General features: G+C 38.9%; 1 pseudogene; it reads right to left on the bottom strand.

The window, feature by feature from the left end:
- Positions 1-25,405, bottom strand: part of LOC121970277 — a 99,597-nt pseudogene that overhangs the window by 55,439 nt on the left and 18,753 nt on the right.

The raw sequence follows: 25,405 nt of genomic DNA on the forward strand, positions 1-25,405 counted from the left end.
TATCAACACTAGTAATGATAATGGGTTGATCACTAAGCTTCAAAATATATTGCATAGTACATTTTAAAGAAAGATCTTAGGCATCTCAAGTATTTTTTGGCTGAAAGTTCACTTTCAAGATTATGGTTTATTCTTGAATCAACATAAATATATCCAAAATCTCATTGAGTTAATTGGTTTAAAGGATGCTACTGTTGTTAATACACTGATAGAGGTGAATGTGAAATACCTCGACAAATTTATGCAAATTTATGCAATCACCTCGACATCTTCATCTTGTTACAGTTCGTCGCATTATTCGATACTTAATTGGGTAATCTACTCGTGGGTTGTTTTTTCCCAAAATCAGCTTTTCTTTTGATTTAGTGATGTAGAATTTGATTGTATATTAGGAAGTCTACAATAGGCTAGTGCATTTTTCTTGAAGATACATTGATTTCTTAGAAGTGTAAGAACCAGTATTGGCTTTAAATCTTCTCAGAAGCTGAATATAGAGCCATATCTTGTTTTGAAATTGTATGGTTAGAGCATCCACATCAGCTTCTCTAAACACAAAATTTATCTTAAATTTTACATTTTATATAAAAAATTATTTGCATCAGATACTCTATCCATTCCTTAAATTTAGATTTCATAAATAGTACTTATTTAAATTAAGGAATGAAATCCATTCCCTAAACATTAAAATATCATTTAATTTGGGAGAGAGAAAAAATAAAGAGAATTGATTGGATAATGAAAAGTAGATTACATAGGAAAAGAGAAAAATAATAAAAAAAATTGGAAGAGAGAGAAGAAAATAATAAAAAAATGAACATAATGAAAATTTTAGGGTAGCGTAGTGTGTAGTGAAAAATGATTATCTAAATTTAATAAAGTAGATAGTTTACCCCAAATTTTAGAGATATTATAGAGAAATTTGTGTGGATGTTCTTACGTGGTCTTTCCAAACTTGGATTCCCTCCACCTAATCCTACTCCACTTCATGTTGTGTCATTCAAATAGCTGCAAATCTAGTATATCATAAATGCACAAAGTACACAGACGTGGACTATCATTACATTAGGGAGGACTTTATTCGAGGTGTTATCACTCTTCCTCATCTTACTATTGATCTTCAAATAACTAATGTCTTTACGAAAGCTTTGAAAAAGTGACGACACAAGTTTCTCAGTAGCATATTGATACTGATAGACTTACCCGCGTCAATTTGAGAGGAGGGTGGGGGTGGGGGTGGGTGGGTGTCAATATATTCTTCTTTCCTTTTGTTATGGTTGTATATCCCTTGATTACCTCTCTAAGATTTCCATTATTGCTGTATATATCACTTGTAATTAGTGTTGTATTTCTTCCTATATTTCCTAGGATTAAGGAATTTGATAAGTCAGGATTAAGAGATTTGATAAGCTATAATTATGGTTGTATCTCTTCCTATATTAGACCCTAGAATTAAGGGATTTGAGAATTCTTGATGTTTATATATTGTAATCCTCTTACTGAAATGAGAGAAAACATTTTCAGAAATTCTCATTTATTTCTTTTAGGACATTAACATTTGTATAATTGGAACGTGTAATCAAGGATGCTAAGATAGTTGTCATGTCATCGTCAGTAAACATTCTTCCATGCAAATTCACAGTTATCTAGCGGAATGTTAATAGAAAAATCCTACACCTTTTTAATTCTAATTAGCTCACAACTTTGCATGGGAGACCAAATCAACGTTTAACAGACCCAATGTTGATCCATTGAAAGTTATAGTGAATACTGATTGTACCAACCCATTTGATGGTGTGGAAAAACTTGAGGTTGCAGGGAACATTTATGGACAATAGGAAAATGCCAAATAAGAAATGAAAGATACATAGTGCAAGCACCTCTCCACCATAAAAATAGGGGGTATACAAACAGCTTGTTAAAATCGGTGGGTAGACAATGGAACGCAAAAGTCCATGGTCCAAAGATCTACAGACCACAGAAAAAAAAGGCTGCATTGATCACTTTGTATAGGGAGATCACATAATGCAGATGACTAACTCTTTTGTGAAGTTCATTATGTTGGCTGGCTGGTATAATGAAAAAAGAGATTCGCGAAGATGTGGAGCATAATGATGAAGCCATATTGTTCGCAATAGAATAGTACCTATAAACCCTATTTTAGATGGTCTATGAATTATTAGAATTGTCAGTAGAGCTATAATTATACATTGGATATTTAATGACAGGGTATGTTTAAGTCTTATATATGATGTTATAGTTCTTTATAAAAAATATACAATAATTCATTTATCCAAGTTGGTACTAGAGTGGGATCCCCTAAGTTAAGTTTTTCTTCTGCATTCCCCTAAGGGAAGCCATAAGTTTGACATGACAATATGGCAACCCTACCTCCATCATCTTAAAACTCTAATTTTGTTTCTCCTATAGACCTTTCCTCATATGATTAGAAACAAATAATACCTAATATTCTCCATCACCGTAACCTCATTTTCTACTTTTCACACATGACTCTAATTCTTTTACAACCCTAAAAATCTTTCCCATGCCTCCATTGCTCTTGTTTTCGGTTCCCTTTCCTTGTGGCGATGTAAGATATTGAAACAAACGACAGAATTACTCATTCTTCCACCACCTAGCTGACACCTCTCTTCATCTTTGCTAATGATTGTCTCATCACCCTTGACATATATAACCATCACATTCTCCACAGGCCATTAAATCTCCTTGTCATCCACAAAGTTGAACTCATCCTCTTCCATTCTTCTAGCCCTCTGCCCAATGTAGCAACTGAGATTCTGGTTCCATTCTTCCAACTCTGCCCAATATGCAAAAGTGGACCTTCCTCCCAACCTCCCAATGCATTTTGGTAGGGTATTCCTTACCAATTATTGTTTGTTGTTTTGCCAAAGGTATTAAGATTGTCCCTCCTATTGATCCCAAACTCACACGCCATCCATAGTTTGTCCTTTTTCTACATCTATAAAAACCTGTCATGCCCTCGATAACCCATGTTGCCAACTTTTCCTTTAGATAGATTGCGAGCCCTTTTCTAATATCCCTCTTGTTAGATGAGTTCCTCCTTGTACAGCATAAGGACGAGAATATCGAGGAATCAAAGACCATCATCTTGTAAAGCTTCTCCCATGCAGTAGGAATAAGGGTAGACAGCATCTTAAGCGAACTCAACTTTAGATGTGGTCAAAGTCATGGAAACCGACTAGTGTCGAGATCCAATTGACTAGTGATTGAGAAAACCATGCCCCAAGTGCTTCAGGAATTTTGTATCAGTCAGTTGGTGCCAGAAAAAGTCAATACCCCTGCTGGTGCAATTGACTATTAGCTTGACTAGTTTAGAATTGGATTTTAATATCTAATTAATATGTTTGATGGTTAAGTAATGTGTCAAGTAGGTAAGGTTGACTGATACTTTATAGTGGAAAAGTTCAATTGTGTCAAGGTTGACTAGGTTTAATAAAAAGTCCAAAAATAGATGAGTTAAGGTTGACTACCTTGACTAGACACTTGGTAGTTGAAAACTAACGTGTTGATAATGGAAGTTGGAAGTTCTAATAAGTTGTAGAGGACTCAATGTTATACATATCATGGGAAGTCCTAACCGCTCATAAAGAATTGGATGTGGGGCAGTTGATGGGAAGCCATGGAGACTAGATGTTAAACAAATGATGGGAAGTCCAAGCAGATTAGAGTAACTAGGTGCTTGGTAGTGACAGAAGTCCAAGAAACTTATGGAGGACTAGATGCAGGGTAAGGAATGAAATTCACACAGTCAGGGGTGGCCATTGCTTAACAGTGATGGAAGTTCAAGGACTTCATAGAGGATTAGATACTTGACAAGAGATGAAGTCTTGGCAAGTCATGGGTGCTAGGATGCTAGACAATATTAGAAATAGTAGAGGAGTGGATTTTAAATGGTGAAATTCCTAGCAAGTCAAGAGTGATTGAATATTAGATAAGGTTAGAAGTCTTAAAGGAGTGAATTCTAAATATTGGAAGTCATAGCAAGTCAAGGGTGACCTAAAGCTAGGCAATAAATGAAGTCCTAAAGATGAAGAGTCTCTAGGCAAGGAAAGCGGCAAGATTAAGGGTGCAAATGAGCCAAGCCGCTCGTGAACCACTCACGAGCGGCTCGATCAAAACTTGACTCAAGCTCGAAGTTGACCGAGCTCGAGCTCGAGCCGAGCTTGAGTCAGCTTGATTAGAAATCAAGCCGAGCTCAAGCTTAATTATTACTGGCTCGGTGGCTCGTCAAGCTAAACAAGCAAGTAATAATATATATTTTTATAATATATAATATATAATATATTAATTTATTTATTAAAAATAATAATAAAATAAAAAAAATTCGAGCTCGAGCTCAAGCTCCACTCTACAAGCTCGAGCGAGCTCTAGCCAAGCTTGAGCCAGTATAAATCAAGTTGAGCCAAGCTCGAGCCTAGGCTAGCTCGAGCTCGACTCGGCTCGGCTCATTTACAACCCTAGGCTAGATATTGGGCAATGGATGAAATTCTAGAGACGAAGAGCCTTTAGGCAAGGAAAGTCCAAGTTGGTTGAGGAAATTAGGCTTAGAAAAAGTCTTGGTAAGTTGGGGCTACTTGTACTAGGTAGATGATTAAGTCCCAAAGATGTATAGTCTCTTAGCACGGCTTGTATCCAGCCTTGGTGTGGCTAGAACCAGAGTATCAGTCGACTGATAAAATTGAATCCACGAAGATATTGTTTGGGCAAGTTTGAGGTAGAGAAGTTGATTGCAGTCAATTGATAGGTTATTGGTAGTTGATTGTTGAATTTGAAATCATAAAGTTGTGGTTTGGAGGAAATTATGAGTAGTTGTTGATATAAATTGACGGATAGTTTAGTTGACTAGGCAATCAACTTTGGCCGATATGAAAATGATTAGAAGGGGCATTTAGATTGACTGTGGTAGTCGACTAGTGAATAGAAAATCTGGTGCAATTAAGAAGAGATGTTAAAATATGTATCTACCAAGAAGATGGTATTCAAATGCAACTTCAAATTCTTGTATCTACAATGAAACAATTGATAGGAAAACATTAGTTGACTGATGAACAAGTATTCAGCTAGAGAAGAGCAAATAGTCAATTGATGAGCAATTATAAATAGACTTATGAACAAAAAGTTGAGATGAGGGGAAAAACTATTTCAATATCACAGTAATGGCGGAGAGGAAATTCTATGAAGGGAACTAGTTATTGTTTCTTTTGTGTGAATGAGAAGGCAACAAACTTGATGAAGTCATGGGTTATCTCCAAGAATGATGAACTCGCATATGCGATCAAAGAGATATTGTGAGAGGAAATTGTGGAAGTCGATCTCTATTAGTAGAGAAGTGCACAACTCGTGGGTGGTGAATGAACGATAGTGAGCTGACAAAGCTGATCCAAGTGTTGTTGTGTTCACTTTAGAAACAAGGTAGGCAACAAGATCTGTCACCTTCTTCCTCATAGGGGCAGAGCATTCGCCAGAGCAGAGGAGAAGATGGTCTTGATTCAATAAAGAAAAGGTAGAGTTGGCATGAATAGAGGGAGGTGATAAAGGCAATGTGGGCCACAAGTGACCGATATTCGCACTGAGGCAATGCACACACTTCTGTTGCTAGAAGGAATGGGGAGGTGGTAAATGGGCAACCCAAGAGGCAAACAAAATCAACCATAAGGTGGTAGAGCAATGATGAAGAAAGAGAGAGCAAGAGTTCCATGTAAGTGGATGAGGCAATCAACGGGTTCAAGACTATTATGCTGTAGAAGGATTAGGAATGGACAGAGTGAAATCACACCAAACATCTCCAAAAAGATAGAAATGTCTCTAAGAAACATGAAGATGTGACACAAACTGTAAAAAGAGAATCAAGCATTTGACTTTGATACCACTTGATACAGCACATGAACTAATCGTGCCAACCAAAAATAAACTCTTAGTGAAATACGAGGGGAAAAAAGGCATTCTAGCCCCTTTTATAGATTTTGCCAATAAGAGCAATTTTTTGTAAAACAATGATGTTGTTTATCCCTAATATATTGATAACAATTTCTTTAAAGAATCAAACAACTTTAGAATCTAAAACAACTCTTAAAATTAAATAAAACTAAAAGATTCTAACCTCAAAATTTTTAAAAAGCACTAATTTATCCAATTTCGACTACATCAGAATTATACAGAAATTACACGACATTTTCTTTCCCTTTGACATGTCTAGATATCTCTGGGCTAATGGTTCATGCCATAACACTACTACCAAATGAGGAAAAAGAACTAAGTAGTCCAATTCAAGGTAAAGAAAACTCAATCTAACTTATTTCAAAGCAATATAACCAAAATATATCCAGTAGTATTCTGCAGCTGTGAGACACTTAACCCTAACAAAATCAGGTCAAAATTCTCTTAGCTAACAGAAAGAAAATTTCATATTGGAATGGCACAAAAAAAATCAAGAAAGAAGGTCCATTCAAAGGGATACAATTTATTTTTCTAACTAAAACTCAATAAATGAGATAAGTAGAAATTTTAAAAACCTTTAAGAAGCTATCAACATTACCATGGCCTGGTGATTAGTAATGGTGAGGTTTTGTATTGATTTAATGGGCGGTATTCTTCTGTCATTTTTTTCTCTTAATCTTCTTGTCTCATTATTACATATGTATAATGGTGTATGCTTGTTTTCAGGCTGATTGTGTATATCACCTTTGTTGGTTACCAAAGAACCTAGACCTGATCAGATTTAAAATTTGTATATTCAAAGTGAAAGTCAAGAAAATAAGGATTTATGAGACACCAGCTCCTTACCGAGAAAACTGATGCAAATTCATTATTTTCCACTATTCCATCGTTGTGCATGTAAGATTTCCCTTCGAAAGCGGACTCGTTTTCCATGTTATCCATTTGCCTTGCATCCCTTGGAACTGGATCATTGTCTTCATCTTCAATCAACTGAAGCAGTTTTATTATTTAATCGCAAAGTTAAGAGAAATGAATATTGCTGTTACAGCACTTCAAGAACAGCATAAATCAACAAACATTAGTACTTACTGAGACAGAATCCAGATAAACAATTCCATGAAGGTTCAACCTAACTTTTGCTTTAACTTTATGCCTTTTTCCTTCATTAACTGGAAAAGGGCCAACCTGCAGGGACAGCAATTAGAATATTATCTTATATAGTTTTAATATTAATCTATCAAATCGTGTGAAGTATGATGAACTAGTTCAGCTATATAATAGAAAATGAATAATCTTTTAAAAAAAAAAAGATGGAAGATTGTTAATTCAATAGAATTCTCGGAGTTGTGATACTTGGAAGAACTGCCGCTTTCTGAAATAAATGATGCTTTCATCACTTAGCAACATTCTCTTGACAGTTTTCTCCCTTTTCCAGAGCTTGTTAAGGTTTTAATAATCCAGCCATGTTTTTTTTTAAAAACAAGACAGTCATTATATTCCCAATCTATAAAGAGGAAAGGGTCCCTTTTATTGATTTATATTTAGTAATATTTTTCTGCTGTTCATCACAAGTTGAATTTTTTGGTGGCACGATCCTAGTTTGGATGCTTGTTCTTTCTTCCTAGTGTTTTGTCCTCGAGTAACCTGAAGGTCGAAGCCATCCCTTCCATGCACAAACCTACTTACTGTCATGAGCATCCTATGTCAAACTTCATCCTTCTACGTTCATTCTCAAAGGGAGTTCCTTCCCGTCCCCATAGTCTCTGATCAGAGAAGGCAAGGATTCCACCCTTTCCTTGGTAGATTCTTCCTAGCATCAGCCACTACGACTCCCATGTGGGTTGTCCTTGCAGTGTCTCGACTGCACACATCTAGCATGAGGCTCATGCCATTTAACTGCCCAGAGACTCCAATGCCTTATCCCTGACATCCATATGCTACACTCAACATCAATTCCGATAGAGCAAGCCCCTGAAGCATCAACTTAAGCCTTTTTTCTCACTCTGCGATCTCAGTGTCACATAATGAGACAAACAACATTCTACGCCAAAATAGCATCACCTACTTTGTCTAGAAACATCGTTAGCTCCAATAACACCTATCATCTTCACTAAAAAAGCAGACTACACTGCTGTTTGAGACACAAGATCAAGAGAACTCAACACCATCCTAGTCGTTGTCTCCACCCTCTCCTTGGTGTCAAATCTCACCTCTCCACCATTAGTGCCAAACCTTGTTTTCACAAAAACCTCTCCCATAAGAAAGAAAACAAAGACAATGAATGTTGGATCAAAAACTAATCATTATAATTGGAATTTTAGAGACCTTTACAAATTAGTCCAACTAATTTATAAAATCTTATAGTAAATGTCAATTGAAAGGGAAAACTACAACATCAAGATTTAAGTGCGTTAAAGACGACATCATCACCGAGATATAGCAAAAGAAAAGGACTCGTATTACTGCAGTAAATTACTTCTATTTAATTTGGATGCTCAACAATTTACTTAATTCTCTAACAAATCCTAGTTTGTTTATACTTTATTTTCTTGTCATTCCTCCTCAAGTTTTGAAATTTTAAGTCATGCTGAAGTTTTAATTTATGACCGAAATGATACGATTTTGATACAATATCGTGTCATGTCAGTATAGTTTCGATATTTATTCAATTGAATTATTATTACTATGGTTAATTTTAATTTGTTTAAGTTGTATCTTTTAATTAGCTTTACTGAAATTAGTTGTTTATTTAATAATCAATTACATAGTTAATACATGTTTGTTTTTCTTTAGTTTTGTTGATTAATTTGTTCGTCTCAGGTTTAAGTTAAAAAGTCTTAAGGATAATTAAATTTAAATTTTTTTTAAAAAAAAAATAATCACTTGAAAATTATATAGCTCTTTTGCTTTACACTATAATGTAGGTTCCTCGGAAAGAAAATCACTTGAACAATCAATGGGAAAGTGAGAACTTTTAAACTTTTCCATAAATTACAATTTCAAATTTGAAGCCATAAAAAGTTTTCATTCTTAAGGATGTAGTATTTTTATGGTTTACGTAATTGTGTTTAGAATTTGTTCATGAGCATTTATAATAAATTTAAACATTAGATATCTTGTTGCTTGTATTTTATTTGATAAAATATAAAGAATTCTTAAATGTAGTGAAATAATTCAAAATATTATCATCTTCGTTTAATTTATTTTTATTTCTAGCAATAATCACTAATATGAAAGAAAAATGAAGAGATATAAGGATTTTCTCAAATTTTAGGATGTAAAATATTATATTTTAGGCTTAAATTAGATTTTTAATTTTATAATTAAATATAAATACAAAAAAATTGTTAAAATTAAAAATATAAAATTTAATTCAAATTTCATGCAATCAAATTTGAAAATTTTAGATTTAAGGATTTTGATAAAATTAAATTGTTAACTTAAGGTAAGAGAAAATACAAATGAGTAAAAGTTTGATCTCTTATCTCACTTGATCCTAATTTTCTCATTATTTGCTCCCACAATGTTCCAACATAAGCGCAAAAAAAAATATTTATCAATGTTAGATAACAAATTTTACATTATTTAATTTTTTATGTTTTATATTAATTTTGTAAATATTAATTAAGTTAAATTTAACTAATATTTTAAATTTTAAGGGGTAAAAAATGGGTTAGATACAGTCCATCGAATATAGTGATTAGGTAGGATCTAGTGGATTCAAATTAGGCTATGATAACCCACTTCATTTTGATTTAATTAAGTTAGTAGTATTTTTAATAAATTAGGATTATTACATATTCTCGTTCCTTTTTAATTTCTCTCCAACCTCTTTTCTCTCCGAAGTCCTCACCCTCTCTCTTGTGGCCCACTCACCGCCACTACTCGTAGTCATTGTCACTACTCAGTAGCACCGTCTATCATCACGCACATGCCCCTCCACGCCCACTCCCCCCGGCAGCATAGCACATACACTCTAGTCGACTTCTTATCGTTGCCCACTCTCTCCTATGCCAAATCTAATGATATGGCAGCCCGTAGGCAATCAGTAAATTTTGCCCGTGATGACCTGCAGACCATGACACAACATTTTAAACCATGTTCCTTCTATTTAATTTTGTTGGATGTCAATTTACTTAATTCTCAAAGAAACCTAGTTTGTTTGTACTTCAATTCTTGTCATTCCTTCCTAGTTTAATTCATCACCAAAAACCCTTTAATGCCTATCATACATTCCCAAGTAATTTATCATCGTCATAACCTCTTATTTGCACTCTTAATTTATCAATGTTACAAAACAAAAATTATGAATTCCATTATTTGACTCTTTTCTAAATATGTCGAACCTCACCATGAAAAATGTAGATAATGGTTGTTAGTTATTTAAGACTGAATATAAAAACCTTGTAAATGAGCAACACATTGAACTTCACGAGTTTCACCTAGAGAAAGCATGCATCATGGTCATGATTAATATAATAGATCACATATGAAGAAGAGGATCATTTTATTAAAACCCATAATCAACCTAACCTAGGCAAGAGTGGGCCCCACCCGACTCCTAATTTCAATGGTCAATGAGACCCAAATGCTTTTCTTAATTAGGTAATTAAAATGGATGCCTACTTAGATTGGTACAACATGACCCAACCTAATTGAGTACGTGTTACAAATGTCAAACTCATAGGTTTTACAAAAAATATTGGCAAACGTGTTTAAAGTCACCTCATCACAATAGGAGCCGAACCCATAACGTGTTTAAAAAGATATCCCAACACACTTTTAAAAACAACATGCCACATGGATAAATTTAAATTAGTTAACCATAAGCATGATTGAATATCAAAGTAACTTTGAGAGTCTATAAATGCGATATAATTCCAAATTAGACTCTAGGGAAATATAGAGACATTAAATTGTTTGTCTAAAACTCAATAAGACAGCCTTATTGTTGGTGCAATCGACCTCCAAAGTTTTAATGTCCGACAAATATGTTTAATGGAGCTTGATCAAGGGAAATCCTAATTGTAGCTAGGCAAGGGTAAGAAGTCTACCGAGTGACTAGTCCTAACTGCAGTCAGGCAAGGGAAGTCCTAGTTGTAGCTAGGGAAATCTCGACAAATCGTAGAAGCTAAGTAGAAGGATTCGGTAGGTCTAGAGGACCCGATATCAAATCCCTGGTGGATCGATCCGATGTTGAGTCTTGGTGAGTAAAGTCAGGTAGAAAAAATCCTAGCAAAAGGTAACTCTAGATTTTGGTGAGTGAAGTCAGGTGGAGAAAATCTCAAAGGGAGACAACTCTAGGTTCTGGTAAGTGAAGTCAAATGGAGAAAATCCTAGGGAAAGGTAATCTTAGGTAACGAGAAGTCTTGGAAGAGTGAATTCCAAGCAAAGTTGATCTGCGGTTGATCGGACTAGCAGATCTTGGTAAATCTAAGTTTAGTTTTACTATAGTATTCTGTATTACTATTATTGCTACTAGCCAATATAATATTGCAGGAAAAGTCTTAGTGGATCAGGGATCAGACACTGAGCAGAAAAAGTCCAAACAGGTCTAGAGGACCAATGTTTGGCAGGTAGATTGCGGTAAGCAACTAGAGAGGAGCGATGGTAAGGTTGTGTTCCGAAAAGGAACAACCTTAGGTCGTTGATCCAACTGAAGAAACCGAGAAGGTTTCTAAGTTGAGATCAAGACAGTTTACTGTCAATTACTACTCATATATATTACTACTCATGCATCATATATTACTGTGCTAACTTTATTTTATAGGAGTATTTGTTTAACTCTATTTTACAAGAACTGATCTGATCGATCGACTGAACCCATGGATCTGTTGACCAAACTTTAGATGATGTGGCAGAGATGACATCACGTAGAAGAAAACATGGAAGCCAGGCTAATCGGTTGACCGAACCCAGGGATCGATCAACCGAACAATTAATACACTTAATGGAGAATTAATGGCGAATCTCCACGAACAGGGAAACTGCACAGATTGGTCGACAAGGGAATCAGTCGACCGAACAATAAGTGCTATTAACGAGGTCGTGATCGGATCTAGACGAAGAAGGAAAGCAGGTGGATCAACAACAGATAGGGAGATCAATCAACCGAAAGGATCTGTCAACTGAACGAAGTTTATAAAAAGACATCGAGATCCAAACCGATGACAATACAATCCTCTGCTCATGCCTCTGTTGTTCTGTGCCTCAAACTACACATGCAAGTAGCTACACCAAGAAGTGCCGACGAGCTTCATCTTTTACTCTTTCTCGGTATAATTTTATTAGCTTGCATTATTTACAAGAAGAAAATAGTGTGTTACTATCTTCCATTTCATTTGTACGAATTGCTTCTTTCCGAAGGTTTCGGAAAGAAGAGTTATAAAAATTACACATCGGTACGATCAAGATCGCGGGTCTTGGAGTAGGAGTCGACATAGGCTCCGAACCAAGTAACTAAACGAGTCTTATTATTTTCCGCTACACTCTTATTGTTTTTACGATACAAAAGAAAAAGTTTTAACGAGCGATATTCACCTCCCTCTATCGCTTCTTTTCAATGCATCACACGCCATATGGATAAATTTAAATTAGTTAACCATAAGCATGATTGAATATCAAAGTAACTTTAAGAGTCTATAAATGTGATATAATTCCAAATTAGACTCTAGGGAAATATAGAGACATTAAATTGTTTGTCTAAAACTCAATAAGAGAGCCTTGCTATAAGACTCTAGAAATTAAACAATTACTAAAGGCTTCCTTATTAAGTAACTAGAGCATCAACCTCATTAAGGAAGACTACGAATTTAACCCGCTCTAAACCTGTCATCCAATGCGTAAAAGTCAACCCTTACACCTGAACCCTGAACACAAACTAACATACTTCTCAACTACAAGGAGTAATCTAAGAGGTTGAACCCAATGACAAGACCCGAGAGACTGAAGAAGATTATGAAGATACAATAGAGCTTCACGTAGTAAGCCTCATTTTGTTCACTTCAAGCACTGATGGCATGGGAAAACACACTGCCAATTTCCATACTTACAAGAAGTGTGACAATAAAATATGCAAATTATTATAAAAAGTAGAAGTTGCATGAATAAAATCTCCACATAAACTCATTCTAAGATCACTCATGTTGAAACATTACCTAAACCACTATAATGTAGCATGGGAAGACCAAATTTTCATCCCAATAACACAAGATGTTTAGTCCCTATTAAAATGATATGCCCTTAGACAAATTTTAGAATGACATCCTACCCATAAACGTTGCTCATATCATCTTATAGATAGGCCTTAGCTTTACAAACTATCTGTAATTCATTATGAGTGAAAACACTTGCATCTTTAACCAACTTTGAGCACATAGACCTTACTCTTGAACGACAACTATTGAACCTTCCACATAACCATATGAATTCCCGATAACATATTAAAAATTAAAGCACCCCTAGTGAGAAGTCTTTATTAGAGAAAACATAAGTGTAATAGTGACTCTTAAAAACATAACTTTCAGAGAATGTGTGTTGGCAATGATTCCATCAATAAAATTATTGTGCTTCCCATACCTAGACTTACAGCATACTCAAATATGATAGCAAAAACCAAATGATTCAGCAAGATTGGCCTAAAAAGTGTGTACCATTTGATTCAAATTAGGATAGGAGATGAGTGGAAGACCATTTTTAAAATATAGGATGGACTATATTGTTGGGACGGTGAGGTATGCTCGAGGGGGAGTAAATAGCAATCCTAGACCTACAAATGTGATTCCACCTACTCTTACAATTGATAGCAAGGTCATAAGTAAAACATTAGCAGCAGAAATAAAGAAGTCATGCAATCACACTTACTATAATCATTAACACATTTATTTAAAGTGGTTCAGCACTCCTTTGAACTTTTACTCGGCCTAAGATCTATCGGTGGAACACTTTTACAACTCTTTCGGCCATAAACCATTATCGCACGATAATAGCTTCTTTTTGCTTTCCACATCAACAATTAATCTACTAGTAACTTACCATTAGTTAGACTGCTTGTCATCAATCACCTATCCAGTTGACTCAATCATGAATAACCATTATGTTCACAGGCTCCTCGGCCTAAGTCAACTGATCAATCAACTCAACCATCAGTTAACTCGGTTCCACATTAATCGATTGACCCAAATCCCCAACTTACCATACATTGGTTTATCAGTCAATTGTCTATTTCATCAATCGACATATCAAACCCAAACCCTGAAACACTTTGGGGTAATGGATTTCTCAACCACCAGCACACTCGATTGATCTCCAATACTATCGACTATTCTCCAATACGAGTGACTAGTAAGCCTGACTACGACCACATCTAAGGTTGAATGCGCCTATTTCTACCCTCATCTTCATGGTACAAATCAATCAACACTCACATCCTAGTACAAATCAGTCAACACTTCATCCTGGATCATCTTATGCACAGTTACTCAATCCCTCAGATGCACACGAGCCTTCAACTCCTCCACATGTCATCCTTTACTCCTTTACCAATGTATTCCTCCTCCATTGGCTATGGTCCTCACCGCCTAAATGCTCCTCATCCTAAGTCTCTCAATTTGGCTCATGTAACCTTCTTTAATTGTACGAACCTCAAGCCATCGAGCTATCACCCTACTCAGGCTAGGCCATTGCTCCAAAGCTGCACCAGCACGAACTCAATACTCCTCGTCCTATGGCCCCTCGAATATCTTATACCATCCTTCAAAAATCTCATCTCCAAACCACTAAGCATGACCTCGTCGAGTCATGAGCTTTTTAAGCTCCATGTGTGTTCCTACAATCCCTACACACTCAAACACACATATCAAATAAATAGGCAAGGTTTAACATAAACACTTTACTCAAACATCAAAATCCAAGGTCACACCAGACCACTTGGGGCACAGTTACACCGATATATACAAATAGTTAGTTATGCCCATTGGACTTTCAGATGCCACTAGCTCATTTATAAGTGTAATTAATCAAATATGAAAACACTTCATAGGGAAATAGTCTTATTTTTTATGATATCTTTATGTATAGCAAAGAACCATTATCTAGAACACATGAGCTTGATCCTCAAGGCCCTTCAAAATTAAAAACTATTTGTCAACTTGAAAATTATTTATACAACACTAAGTTCTTTTCCTAGGTTGCATCATTCCCATAAAAGATATCTCGGCAATCCTGTGCAGAATTATGGTAGTCAAAGATTGGCTTAAACCCCACACCATACAAGAGGTTCAAGCTTCCATGACTTTGTGACCTTCTATAGACGCTTCAACAGGAACTTTAGTATAATTGTAACTTCCATCACAAATTGCCATACCAGAGTTTCTTTGGACTAAGTTTGCCTCTTTAACATTTCGAGAAATCAAAGAAAGGATGGCTAACCTTGCCCTAAAACATCATAATTTTTCTAAACCATTTAAAATAGCTTGTGATTATAAGACTCGATCACACTACATGCATGCTAAACAATTTTGCAATATCGTTTAAGCTCTAAAGCATTAGTGTTACAAATTATTGTCAAATGAATTCATATTAACCATTTGGCACTTAGCTACATTCACTGACTAACAAAATTGACCACCAACAACACAAGGTGTGTTGAATTCCTCCAAGAAGTTTACTTTTTGTTTTAAAGAACCAACTAGGTGTTGGAACGTGTGTGATCTATAACAAACGTGGTAAAGGGAGATGAATAACACTTTGTTTACATGTTAGTGTTCTACAAATATAATATGTAGCAGAGAGAAACAAGGTTTAAAATTTCGAGCCGTATTAGAGTTTTGGTCCAATACCAAATCGATACCATATCATGTAGTCCGATACGATTTCAATACTTTTTAAACAATTTTAAATGTGTATATTAACTAAAAAAATCATCTTCTTTAATATTTATTTGCTATATATGCTCAATATTTATTTTATATTTTAGATGATGACTATTGAGTTTATATTTCAATATTTTCTCATAAGATATTTAATGCCTACTAAATTTTTATAGCAGCACTATAAAATGGTATGAATTTAAAAATCATATTGAGTATAATAAAATAATCCATCACTTGAAGTTTTATTGCAAAGATATTGAGTTCGTGAACTTGCATGTCATGAAAATTTGTCTTTGGGTTCAAATGATCATAAATCTTTCAAATTGTAGCAAATATTTTTTTGATGATTATGAATATTATGTTATATTGATATAAATGTATAGTGAATTCAAATTGTCTTCACGTTAAGTTATTTTCTAATTAAATGTAATATTAATATTTTGAGAATATTTAAGTGTCAATTTGGCTTAAGAATATAGATAACACTAAATATTATATAGTAAATATACGACATTAAGGTTGTTTTGACTTATTGATATAATGTGTACATTATTTATAAATACAAAAATACTTAAATGAATGTGTTTATTCAATATTTTATATTTTAAAAATAATTTCTTGAGTATATTTGATTTTATATTGGTTTTATTTAAGTCAAACATTTTATATAAGTTTTCAACTTAAGATTGTTCTATAAAAGCAAATTCATATATCCCTTTTGAAAAAAGTTGATACATCATTTACTCGAATCAAGTAATTAGGATAAGTTTAAGTAATTTTCAACTTAGAAAGTACACTATATGTCACCTTGCGAATACTTAAAAGAATGTCGTGAATCAAATGGAAACATTAGTTCATGAACTATCCTTGTAAGAGTAACTCCATAGTTCTCCAACACCCAAATTAAATAATTATCCCAAAAGACATGTTGCATTGATATTTATTTCTCCATGTCCATTAGTATATCTCAATTCACCATTGAGAGTTGGACTTGAAATGGCACAACTGGAACCCGTATATTCACAGAATAAGAATAAACATATATCCTTAAACTTTGATATGATGGATCATCTATCAAAGCTATAATAAAAAATTTCTGATGAATTTTGATCAAAATCAATCTTAGGTAAACTCTTTCACATATCTCAACAATCATGAGTTTCCTTTTGTCTGCTACCCTTATATCGACGTAGACATTGACTCTTAATATTTTTTGCACCATAATGATCATCTTGGATTCCATGTGTGTAACCTTGCTCACATGTCCAAGGTTCTAATGTTGGAGTGGTTTCATAACCACGAGATGTATTGTCACTGTCATCACCTCCATCAATATTTGCACGGTTGTTAATATTACTATCATCTTTTCCAACTACTCATCGAACTATGTTTCGTCACTGCGTTGAGTAGAATTTTACCAATTCTCAATTGGTTCTTTCCCTTGATTAAAGGAGCATTTTTTTTCCTTTCTCTTTCGTAGAAATTACATGAGCTTTGCTTTTACATTTAAGTGTGGATTGTGGTTGTATTTGGGGTTGGAATGTCTAAGAACATCCAAGATTGAGATCAGAATCCACGGTCAAAAAAACATCATCATCATTTTCTTTGCTTCCTTATTGTTGTTCCTTTCAAGTAACTTTTCAACTCCATGATTATTTATAATCGATTTCCCAATTATTCCCATGTTTTCTTTGTTCCCGTGTTCAACAAAAGGAATTGAGTGTCTCCCTCATGCAACCACGAGGACATGAGAAAATCTATGACTAACCACGAGAGTCTCAAAGGTGGCAGTGTGCCAATAGTGTTCCAATTTCGATCCCGTGTCAAAAAAGTCCAAACCGCTCTTATCGAGTAGAATGGATCGGCATCAAAATCACTAGCAAAAAGTAAGAAAAAAAGAAGACTAAACAAGGTATAGGTAACATGGTTTGGCAGCCTCCCAAGACTCTTAGCCCATAGTCTATTGATCCTTCGGTAAATCACTCTCAAACGTCTCCTACGTTTTTCCTTCTCAGTAATACCAGAGGTGGAGAAATCTCTTATAACTCTTTTGATTATTTTATAAGAAACTTACAATATGAAAATAAAGATTTACAATAAAGGCACAGCAATTTGATAGAGATTTGGCATGAGTAGCTTAGATGTCTAGTTCACAGCCTTTTCAATCAATATCCATGCTTTTCACCTTATCAGTAACATTAGCGATAGAGAAGCCCCTTACAACTCTTTTGATGATTTTACAATATGAAAATAAAGGTTTACAATAAAGGCGAAGCCATTACATTATGCTAGCGTTAATCGATAAGTCGATTGACCTTGACAATACACCTGTTGAATTATTTATTATACCATTAATTGACTGGGAATAACAATAGTTAATTGATCAATGCATGGTTTAAAATCTTGTCATATCGGGCAGCATGGGAGAAATATCTCGTTCCTCCCTTGGCACGGCAACGTCACACACATGCCCTATGGCCGCGTGAGGCCCCGTTACAACACAAACTCCTCCCTTGGCATGGCAACATCATCGACATGCCCTGTGGCCGCGTGAGGCCCCGCTACAACGCAAACGTCGGGTGAGCGGTAGCCAGACAAGATTGCATTTTTTTAATTTAAATTTTTTCACTAACTGTTAATTTTTTTAGGTATTTTTTCAATTTTAATTTTTTTAACTTTATTTTTTTATTTTTTAATGATTAATTCTTTCCTCTCTTAATTCTTTTTCTTCCTTCCCCATATTTTAATTTTTTTTATTTCATTCTCCTTAAATATATGAAAACAAATTCTTATTTCTTTTCTATTTAAATACATAGGAAAAAAATTGTTAATTAAACTAATTAAAATAAATTAAATTTAATTTAAATCTATTTGATCCTAATTATTATGTCTAGACTTTAATTAATCTTAAATTAATTTACTCAATCCTAATTTTTAAAATATTAATTTAATCTAATAATAAGAATTTATAATAATCAAATATTATAATAATATATTTTATATTTTAAAAAGTACTAAAACCGTATCGACACGGCATGATACGATACCGAAATCGTATCATTCCAATTGTAAACTAAAACTCTGATACGACTCAAAATTTTAAACAATGGATCCATGTTACTAAATCCATGATAAGTTAACTAGGCTCACGAAAATATAATTGTTTTTGTTGTCTAACTAGCCTAAGTTGACTCCCTAGTGGACTTAGCGATTATAAACTGAATTGAATGTGAGATACTTGATCCAAACCACAAACTCCAAACAAACAATTTTAAATTTGAGGTCGAGCAATCAACTAAATTTCCTATTAGTCGACTCATACCTAATAACAAGATTCTTATTTCAATCAACTCGACTATGTTACAAATTATGATAATCCTAAAGCCAAATCCACCAAAGTTGATATCTACACCAACCCATAAGTATAAGTACCTCAACTCCCACGAAAGTGTTACTATGCTTTAAGGTCTTCACCACTGATCCGATGGTAAGGTAGGGCCAGTCCGGCAGGTGGTCAAAGTGGTCAACGTTAGGCGGGCGTCCGATCGGGCGAATTGCCTTCCCGGTCAGCTGATAGAGTAGCCGGTTCAACACTTCGACAACTCGGTTAGATACCGAGCTTCCGACGCTCATAAAGCTTAACCAGGGAGACACGAAGGTCGAGCGGTCATCCCGCTCGGCAAATAGTGGATGCAGCCTTGACTCGACAGGCAGGACTCCTTCGCCCGACGAGGTGTAGCCAGCAGTAGCTCATCGGTCGCGCGGACGCTCGGCCCGACCATTGCATCATCCGGACGACCTACCGGGCGAGCGGCTCTCCCGCTCGGCCCAATAACAGACAAAGAGAGCAGTTGGTAATATCTTCATAGGGATCAGTGCCATTGATAGACGACGTGGTCGGTGGCATGGGCAGACAGAGAATAGTACGATGGAAGCTTTCACTATCGCGTTAGGAATATGCCCGGGTTGTTGAGGTATAGCGTTAGGCACGCTTTTCTGACACATCCTTTCCAGGTATGCTTGAAGAAGCGTTCACGCCTCAGGAAACGTGCACGCGCCTCTCAGAAGCCCTATATAAGGACCCCCAGACTTTGTCGGAGGTATGTTGGGGATTACTGTAGCTACAGTTACACTGCTCCTTTCTACTTTATTCTTCGTTCGCTTGCCGGTGACTGACTTGAGCGTCGGAGGGCCATCGCCGGGGAACCCCTCCCTGACTCGGCACTAACGACTTTGTGGTTGCAGGCTTAGCTCGTCGGAGGTCCGCATCGCCTTCAGTCGACATCTAGTCAACGTGAGCGTCATCTTCCCAGCGTCCGTCTACCCGCACTCGGATAGGATCAAATTTGGCGCTCTATGTGGGAACGCACCTGAATCCGAGCGGAAAAGATGAAGGAAGCTGGACGTCTTCACACCGTGACGCTCACTCCAGAAGAGCTCGATGCGCTCATTTAAGTACGAGCGGAGAAATTAGTCGAGCAGAAACAACAAAAGGCGATGGCCGATCGGCTAGCCCAGCAAGCAACATCGGCCTCGGGAGGCCGAGCGACGCATGAAGATCGGCCGGAGCAACTCTCCATATGGGGACAAAACAAGATGCCGACCAGCACTCCTGGAGAAGTTCCGCCAGCGCTCATTCCATTTCACCGGGCGTTATTTCAGACGCCCTCAGAGATCGCTCAGGCTAACCAAGATAGGGGTTCCTCAGATGAGGCCCTCGCTCGGGACGAAAGAAAAGGCAAAGCGCCCCGAACTGATTCATCACCCGAGCGGATCAACCGACAATTCTCAGAGGTCATTTTGCAGGATCCGCTGTCGAAACACTACGCACCCCTGGCGATCGGAGAGTATAACAGGTCGACCGACCCGGATGACCATCTGGGTAAGTTCGATAACGACACTACCTTTCATCAGTACACAGATGGAGTCAAGTGCCGAGTCTTCCTCACTGCGCTCTCCGGCTCGGCCCAACGGTGGTTTAGAAGGCTGTCGGACGGGTCTATCCGAAGCTTCAAAGACTTCTTAACGGCTTTCCTTCACCACTTCGCGAGCAGCAGGCGCTATCAGAAAATAAGCGTCAGCCTGTTTTCCATGAAGCAAGGCCAAAGGGAAACTCTATGAGCCTACATCCAGCGCTTCAACCAGGTGGCGATGGATATCCTCTCGGTCTTGTCCGAGACCATGATGAACGCGTTCACGCAAGGGCTCATGGATGGGGACTTCTTCCCATCGCTCGTCAGAAAGCCACCTCGCGACTACGACCACATGCTGAAGAAGGCCAACGAGTTCATAAACGTGGAAGAAGCCCAGGCGGCCCGAAGGAAGGAGGCTCCATCCGAACCATCGGCGCTGACTGAACGACGGTATCAACCTCCATGAGGGCCCCGAGCCTAGGGAGTACGCCCATACTAGGAAGCAAGGTCACATGTCGTCTAGCATGTTGCCGCAGAACGACTGAAGCCCAAGGGGAAGGTATGGACCACTTTGTTCTGCTCATTCCATAAGTCTGCATCTCACAACACCCGCGACTATCGCGGGTTCAATTCGGTCGCCCAACCGGCGCCTAAGAGTTATCGGCGTCGATCCCTTTCTCCTGACCGGCGACACGAGCATCATCGGGTCGATCGACGAGAAGAAGCAAGGCAATCACCAAGGCGGCCTCATCGGAGAAGCGCGGAGCCGACAAGAGTCGGGCGCGAGCGAAGCGGGTCGCCCACTCGGGAGGAGGAAAACCGGAGCAATGCCGCTCGAGGTGAGATCAACATCATAGCTAGCGGGCCGACCGACGGGAATTCCAACCGGGCTCGGAAGTCACACGCCCGGCGGTTAAAAATCCATGCGGTGGGCTGTTGTCGGGAGCAGGCCAGCGGACCCGAGATCAACTTCGGTCCCCGTGATCTCGAGGGAGTTGAAGTGTCGCACGACGACGCACTCATTATTCGAGCGGTAATCGCCAATTACACTATTCATCGTATATTCGTTGACACAGGCAGCTCAATCACATCATTTTCAAGAAGGCATTCGACCAGCTCCAAATTGACAGAGGCGAACTGTTACCAATGACGACCCCTCTATACGGGTTCACCGACAATGAAGTCTTGCCGATCGGCCAGATCAAGATGGCTATCTAGCTCGGGGAGGAACCACTCCGAAGGACAAGGGCCACCAACTTCATCGTAGTAGATGCCCCCTCAGCCTACAATGTCATTTTGGGCCATCCGATCCTCAATGAATTCCGAGCAGTCGTTTCAACCTTCTGCTAGAAGAATAAGTTCCTGGTAAAAGATCGAGTTGGAGAAGTAAAAGGGGATCAACTGACTGCTCGGAGATGCTATGTCGAGATGGTCAAGACCGAGGCTAAGAGAAAGTCTTCCGACGGTACGTACTGCTACAACGTAATGTTGTTTGGCTTGAAGAATGCGAGAGCCACCTACCAGCGGCTGATGAACAAAGTCTTCCGACGACAAATCGATCGCAACATGGAGGTATATGTCGACGACATATTAATTAAATCCCTCCGAGCCGGCGATCTCTATACAGACATCAAGGAGACCTGCCGGACCCTTCGGACGTACGGAATAAAGTTAAATCCTCAGAAGTGTCTGTTCGACGCTAAAAGCGGGCGCTTCTTGGGGTATATCGTCACCGAGTGGGGCATTGAGACAAACCCCAGCAAGGTAAAAGCACTCCAAGATATGCCACCACCAAGAAACTTGAAGGAAGCACAACACTTTACCGGGCGGATAACAGCATTATCACGATTCATCTCCAAGTCGTCCGACCGAAGTCTTCCCTTCTTCAAAATTCTGCGCTGAGCCACCAAGTTTCAGTGGGACGAGAAGTGTGACCGGGCCTTCGAGGAACTCAAAGTTATCTGAACTCACTACCTATACTAGCTAAGCGAACCACTTAGGATTTATCTGTCTTTGACCGAGCACGCTGTCGGCTCGCCGCTGGTTCGGCAGAACGATGAAGAACAGCTAGTGTACTTCTTGAGTCATATATTAAAGGATGTTGAATCTCGCTACACCGGTCTTGAGAAGCTCACATTTGCCTTGATACTCGCCGCTCGGAGGCTTCGCCCTTATTTCCTCGCTCACACTATCGTGGTGATGACCAACAACCCTCTGAGAAGAGTCCTGCTTAACCCAGAAGCATCTGGCCAGCTGATCAAATGGACAACGGAACTCAGTGAATTTGATATCCAATATCATCCCTGAACGGCCATCAAAGCGCAGGCCTTAGCCGACTTTGTCACGGAGGTGCAAAACCCTGAGCTCGACTCAGCATGGAAAATATATATGGATGGGTCGTCCACCCGGCAAGGTAGTGGGATCGGCATACTACTTATCTCCCCACAAGAAGAGCAGGTGCAGTTGAATGTTCGGCTAGAGTATCAGGCAACTAACAATGAAGTTGAGTACGAGGCTCTTATAGCCGGCTTACAGACCGCTCGGCACGTCGGCGCAGGCAGAGTTCTTATCCACTCTAATTCTCAATTAGCTGCTCAGCAACTGGTTGGAGCATTCGAGATCAGTAACACGCGGCTCAAGTTGTACGTCGAAGCCTTCGAAAAGCTAAAAGCAAGTTTTCAGGAGGTAATCATCTAGAAGATCCCCGAGCGGAGAACCAAGCAGCGGACGAGCTGGCCAAATTGGCAAGCTCACTCTCGTCAATCGTCATTACTCAACCGATCGAGCGAGTATCCTTGGTGACGCATGTCGATCGGATGGAGGGGCTCACTTTCCCCAGCGATTGGAGAACGGCCATAATAGAGTTTTTATGATCGAGAGCTACGCCTTCCGATCGGGAGGAAGCTTGCTTATTGAGAAAAAGGGTCGGCCGCTTCACCTTAGTCGGGGACTAGCTCTACAAGAAGGCCTTCTCCAGGCCATTGCTTAAATGCGTCGGATCAGAGGATGCCGACTATATACTGCAAGAAGTGCACCAAGGCTCCTATGGAGGGCATTCGGGCAGTCTGTCGCTAGCAAGGAAGATTCTGCTGGCAGGGTATTTCTGGCCGACTCTAAAGGAAGATGCCGCTCGGATAGTAGCCAACTATCTATCCTGCCAGAAGTATCACCACCTTTCCCACCGGCCGACCGAAGAGGTGAAGGTCTCCACTATGTCGTACACGTTCGACCAATAGGGCATGGATATTGTAGGACCCTTCCCCGTAGCGACCGGGCAACGAAAGTTCTTATTCGTCGCGGTTGACTATTTCTCCAAGTGGATCAAAGCCGAGCCACTGGCCAAAATAACCGAGCAGATGATCCAAAAGTTCATCTGGCAGCATATCATCTGTCGGTTCGGCATTCCACGTCGACTCGTCTCAGACAATGGTAGACAGTTCGCCGGACGAAAACTCAGAGAGTGGTGTGAGGAGTATGGCATCCAACAAGCCTTCACCTCTGTAGCGTACCCTCAGAGCAATGGGCAAGCTAAAGTCGCCAATTGGGAGATCTTGCAAATTTTGCGAGTTCGGCTCGACCACATCGGAGGGAGCTGGGTGGACGAGCTCCTCGACGTGTTATGGGCAATCCGAACGACCCCTAAGGAAGGCACGAGTGTAACCCCGTTCCACCTCGTATACGACGAGGAGGCGGTCGTCCCAGTCGAGGTGGGAGTCGAGTCCCATCGAATACAGCACTATGGTGAAGACAACGCCGAGCGGAGGCTTCTGGAGCTGGACTTCGTGGATGAGACGTGTGACAAAGCAACCGTTCGGCTGATGGCTTATAGGCAGAGGATGAGGCAGAACTACAATCGACGAGTGGTCCCGAGATCATTCCAGGTCGGCGACCTCGTGTGGAAGAAGGTGAAGCCGGTCGGCGATGTAACTAAACTAGAAGCTCAGTAGGCCGGACCATTCAAAGTCGTGGAGAAGCTTCGCTCGGGCGCCTACTATCTAGAAGATGAAGACGGATGGCAACTAAAACGTCATTGGAGCGCGAACCACCTCCAGTCGTACCGAGCTGGATGAAAGGTGCGCCAATGTAATTGAAGTGCACCTTCCGTTTTTCCTGTGTCCTTTGATTGCAGGATTGAAATGAAAAATGAAAGATTACCCAAATACTCGTCGAGCGGCGACGTTAAACCCATGTCTCCACCGACGGTCGAGCGGCGACCCTAAACCCCGGTCTTCACCAAATCGTCGAGCAGCGACGTTAAACCCATGTCTCCATCGACGGTCGAGCAGCGACCTTAAACCCCGATCTTCACCAAATCGTCGAGCGGCGATGTTAAACCCATGTCTCCATCGACGATCAAGCGGCGACCTTAAATCCCGGTCTTCACCAAATCGTCGAGCGGCGAAGTTAAATCCATGTCTCCACCAACGGTCGAGCGACGACCTTAAACCCCGATTTTCACCAAACCGTCGAGCGACGACGTTAAACTCATGTCTCCATCGACAGTCGAACAGCGACCTTAAACCCCGATCTTCACCAAATCGTCGAGCGATGACATTAAACTTATGTCTCCATCGACGGTCGAGCGGCGACCTTAAACCCCGATTTTCACCAAATCATCGAGCGGCAACGTTAAACCTATACCTC

The sequence above is a fragment of the Zingiber officinale genome, chromosome 1B, assembly GCF_018446385.1.
Source record: "Zingiber officinale cultivar Zhangliang chromosome 1B, Zo_v1.1, whole genome shotgun sequence".
Taxonomy (NCBI): domain Eukaryota; kingdom Viridiplantae; phylum Streptophyta; class Magnoliopsida; order Zingiberales; family Zingiberaceae; genus Zingiber; species Zingiber officinale.